Raw genomic sequence first — 5,306 nt, forward strand, 5'->3', positions numbered from 1 at the left:
GATCCAAGAAGATGAAGTCACTTACCTAATTTGCAAGCACTGTACAGGCTAGAGTTTGAACTCTCAGGTTCTGAGTGGATCTGCCATGTGTTGCACTGCATCAAGCCACTGGCAGGACATTGACAGAAATGAATTGCTCTTCTTCCTGCCTCTGGGCCTTAGCGGATGCTCTTCTCCAGAAGGAATAGAAGCCGCAGCGTCTCCTCTTCCTCCTTTGGCTGGCATTAGACAGGCTGCCCCACAGGGAGAGTTGGTTTGTTTGGGGCAGGTCTGGAAGAGGCATTTCCTGTGCAGTGAGCACATCCGTGTACTGCTGCTCTACTGCAAACCCCCTGGGGCATGGCCGCCCCACAGCAATTGCTCACTTCCCATGGCCAACCCTCACATCAGCTCAGGAAGCTGGAACGTTCTGTCTGTCACACAGCTTTGGATACCCCTTCTAATGTTCTATTTTTGTTATTAACATATTCTAATTTGAAAATTAATGGTCTCCCCTGAGACCTTGACATACATGCATCTATTATGCTTTGACCTTAATATACGTTACTTCTTTGAGTTCTTCGCCTTTATTCTCTCCCTAGCTCTGTCTTGGACAATGCTGAACTGCCTTGAGCGTTTGCTTTGGGGGGGGCATACTGGCCCGTTTTGTATGTTCACACTGACCATCCTGCCGGCCCTCTGAGAACTGCCTTGAGCATTTGCTTTGGGGGGCATACTGGCCCGTTTTGTATGTTCACACTGACCATCCTGCTGGCCCTCTGAGAACTGCAGACACCTCCATTGTCACTGCTCTCTTTTCCACACTTCTCTAACATCTTTCTTTTCCTGATAGTCTTTCTTCTCTTACTTGATTGTTGTTTTTATTTTTGTACATTTCCACTCAAATGCATTTTCAATCCAGAGTCATCACAGGTCATTCATTCCCCCAAATTCTATTTGTGTTCAAATCCATCCTTAAATATAGGTTATGATTAAGACTCAGAGAAGTGGAGAGACTTCCTTGAGGTCACACAGCCAGTGTTCGACAGACCTAGGGCCTGTCTATGGTTTAGTCATTCACCAGCTATTCATTGAGGATTTAGCATCTGCTTGGCACCATTCAGGGAGGGGAAGATGAGCTACAATATTAGAAGCTTTTCGTGCCACTCTGGTTATAGATTCCCTGCTCCCTTCTTCTGGATGTTTTCCATTCCCATCCTGGACACTAACCCCAAGAGCTCTGAGGCCACTGGTCATGGCATTCCTGAAGACTCAGAGGAGGTGTTTTGGTGTGAAGCTTTTCCTCCAAGCCCCTGGAATGCACACTCACAGGACTTGCTGATTTATAGCCATGTTGCCTTTCAAAGAATTCTTCGGCCTGCACTGAGTCAACAGCTATGAGAAAGGGCTGGTTCAAAGTTCTGTTATGAGAGCCAGTTGTTCTTGTGTTAATGGCATGCTTCCTTTAACCTTGGGCCCTGCTCAAGCCTGCTACCGCACACCCTGGTTCAGCAATTGTCCAAGATTTGTGCATATGACTTGGAAACTTCCTGAATAAGAATGCATCCAATGTCATATTCCGCCTCTCTACACCTTTGAACAGTCCCTAACCTCTCTACTCCCATTTAGCCCTGTCTTAGACAATGTTAAACTGACTTGAAGGTTTGCTTTGGAGGTCATATTGGTTTGTTTTGTGTTTTTCCACAGGTCATTCTGCTTGTCCACTGAGCACAATTACTACATTCTGTGTATGCTATCCTTTCTCAGCAGAATTTATTCATTTATTCATTCAATGACCCTGGCCCTGTTCTGCAGACACAGATCTGGACGACTGTTAACTGGGTGCATTGCCTTGATTCCCTTTCAGAGCCAAGCTGCTCATTCTCTAGCTCCTGGGAAGGTCACTGGCTGAAGACTCCAGGCTTCACCTTCCCCAAGAATTGCTCTATGGAGCTGTGTCTCTGAAGGGAACTGTATCCCCCAAGGAAGCTGTGTCTCCCAAGAGAATGCCCCCCTCCTTGGGACAGCCTTGTGCAGAGGTTAAAAAAAATGGTCCAAGCCTCTTTGTCTCACTAGACTCAGGACATTGGAGAATCACTGCTCTGAATCCTCCCTGCAGGTGAGCTATGTCCCTGTTGTAAATGCGTCACAATCCATGCTCCTTCCCCTGCCAGCTCCACTGCCCCCCACTACATTGCAGCTGCTGTCCCCCCAAACAGACATTCCTCCAGCAAGCCTTCTGCACACAAATCCCCAGCTCTGAGTTCTGTTCCCAAGGAACTTGTCCTATGACACCTGCCATCATGAAGTTTATGTACTGGAGGAGAGAAATCAAAACTAAACAAAATAAACAGTAACACAGTATGTGAAAAGTGACATTGCATGGGAAAAAATAGAATAGGGACAGGAGGTCAGGGCTAAGGAATGAGCGATCATTAATTTTCATTTTTGATAGAATAGTCAGTATAGACTTCTTTGAGAATGTGACATCTGGGCAGATTTGAAGTTTAGCTAGCTGAATATTCAAAGGCATCTGGGTCACTCAAGGTTCTGGAGGAAACAAAATGCATATGTCTGCATGTGTGTGCATTTACGTTCTTATGCATACATATGCTAAAAATTTGGTTGAGGGCTTGGCTCACATGATTATGGGAACTTGCAAGTCTGAAATCTGCAATGCAGGACAGCAGACCAGAGTGAGGAAGAGTTAATGCAGTCAGGGGCAGGATTTGTTCTCTGGGAAACCTCAGTCTTTGCTCTTGGGAAGCTCTTGGAGCTTCCCACTAATTAGTTGAGGCCCATCTGCATTAGGAAAGGTAATCTGCTTTATTTAAAGTTTACTAATTGTAGGTAATTATTAGTGTGGCTATGTGCTGTCACCACAACATCTAGATGAGTGTTTAATCAAATCACTAGGCTTCAGAACCTAGCCAAATTGACACAAGAAAACTGACCTTTACAGCCGGGTGGCTCCCCATCCTGCCTTCCCCCCTTCCCCCGCCCCATTGCACACCCCACTCCTGCCACGTGGACATGCCATTCACCTTTTCCTGCTTTACTTTTTCCCTTCACATGTACCAAGACCTGACATTGGTGCAGTTTCCTCACCCATCCTTTATGTTGTCTTTTCTCCTACCAGTGGAATGTATCTTCCGTTCCTTTGACATCTCCAGGACCCTATTGAACAAATAGTGAATAACGTTTAAATTCTTACCTAAGATAGACATCTTTCCAAAACTTCTGAAATGGGAAATTTTCCAAACTCCCAAAGGGTTCCAAATAGGGAAAATCAATACAAATGACAGAACTGTTGGAAAAGGGAAGCATGGTTTTCAGTGGGATGCAAAACTTGATGACAATCCCTTACATGCAAATTGGAGGGAGATACTGGGACGGGGAATAGTGAGATGAAACAGAGAAACAACTGAAGTTGGAATGAATGAAGTATATGGAGGCAAATGTTGGCGATCTTAGCAAGATGAAAGGGAGTTAATACAACGGTTGGGCCCAGACAACTAAAATTTGGGGTGATAACGTTGTGTATGTAGATGCATGTTTTTCCAACAGTAATCTCTGTTCAGAAAGTCTACGCCTTCAGGGGCATCTAAGATAACATTTCCTTATGAAATACTCTGTGGAATATTATTTCACAAGACAGAAACCGATCTGAATAGGAATGACAAAGGAAATGACAAATAGAAATGACATATGGTTATTCCTTTACAATTGGTACCAAAAATATCATTGCTCATTTTAGGAAAATTATTTGAATTTATAAACTTTGGTCACGGCTGGCCCTGAATCTAAGGTCAGAGGCTTGAAATCTAAGATTTTGATTGGCAAACTGCAACTATATTTGCCCCAAAGAGGCTTTTATTTGGTCTATGGAATCTATGGAATCTATTTTTGGTAGGGTGTGGGCTTTTCAGATTGCCAGAACCTCCTTCACTCCCCAGCATTCACGTAGTTTCTGCTTGTCCTCGTGAACACATGTGGGGCGTTTACCTTACAGATTAAGTTTCCCAGAGACAAAATAGTCACTCCAATCAAAAGATGAAGACCTGGAAATGACAGCAAACGCAGCAAGGACATGCTCTCTGGTAGGCAACGTGACAGGTGCTGACAGCACCTTGTCAATGTGCCACAGTGGTGAAAGAGGTTTCAAAGAAGGAGGAGGGAAGTCATATTTGCAAGTGATACCTCTGACAATGGGTGGTACCCTCGTTCCAATATATAAGAAACAATATCTATTAGTTCCAATATATAAGAAACTAAAAAAAAAAATAGCTCATTTTGTTCAATGATAGCTGTCCTAAATAGACACTTCTCAAAAAAACGACATACAAATGGCCAAGAAGTATAGCAGCAAATGTTTAGTATCATTAGTCAGCACAGAAATGCAGATCAGAACTACAAGAAGACCCCATAACAATAACTATTAGCAGAAAGACAATGATGAAAAATGCAGACCAGGCAGTGAAGCAGAAGGAACCCTGTGCATGTGGGTGGGAATGTAAGTCAGCAGATGTTTTGGAAAATAGTATAGCAGTCCCTCCAAAAATTTAAAAACTGGGACCACCTAATGACCCGACAATCTCAAACCTGGTGTAGGGCCTAATGAAATTAAATCTGTATTTGGGGCAGGAGTTCTGCCCTCCCATTGACACTACAGCACTACTCACAATAGACCAAAAATAGAAACAACCTCAACTGATGAACAGATGAAATGTAGTGTATTATTATTAATAACCATAATGGAATCCTGCCATTCATGACAACATGGATGCACTGGAGATCAGACCCAGGAAGACAAACACCTCATGGTTTCCTACGTGGAACTTGAAAAGGTTTAGCCAGGTATGGTGGCTCAAGTCTATAATCCCAGGACTCAGGAGGCTTGAGGCAGGAGGATTGTGAGTAGGAGACCATCCCTGCTCTCTGAAAGTTAAAAAAAAAAAAAAAAGCTGACCCATCCAAGTTTTGTAGCATGGTAGAGCCTTTGCCCTGTCTCAGGCATGTGAGGAAACACAGTTACCTTGTGGACATAAAAATTCACCAGTTACTCAAGGCAGTAAGTGCACAAGCATGGCCTAGGGCATTTTCCCTCTGGGGCTTTGGAATCAAGAAAGGAAAGATCACTGGGGATGATATGGCAGAAAAGAATGGATGGCAGAAAAACAGAAGTTAGCTAGAAAAGAGGAGAGAGCAGCCTCAAGTTGGAATGTGGGTAAGTAGGGTCATGGGGAGGAAGGGAAGGTATGGATTCTAGCATTCAGAATTGCCTCCATTGTACCAAAGGCTGAGTAGGAAGGAGCAGAGTAAGAGAT

Source organism: Dipodomys ordii, unplaced genomic scaffold (genome assembly GCF_000151885.1).
Source record: "Dipodomys ordii isolate 6190 unplaced genomic scaffold, Dord_2.0 Scaffold41, whole genome shotgun sequence".
NCBI classification, from domain to species: Eukaryota; Metazoa; Chordata; class Mammalia; order Rodentia; family Heteromyidae; genus Dipodomys; species Dipodomys ordii.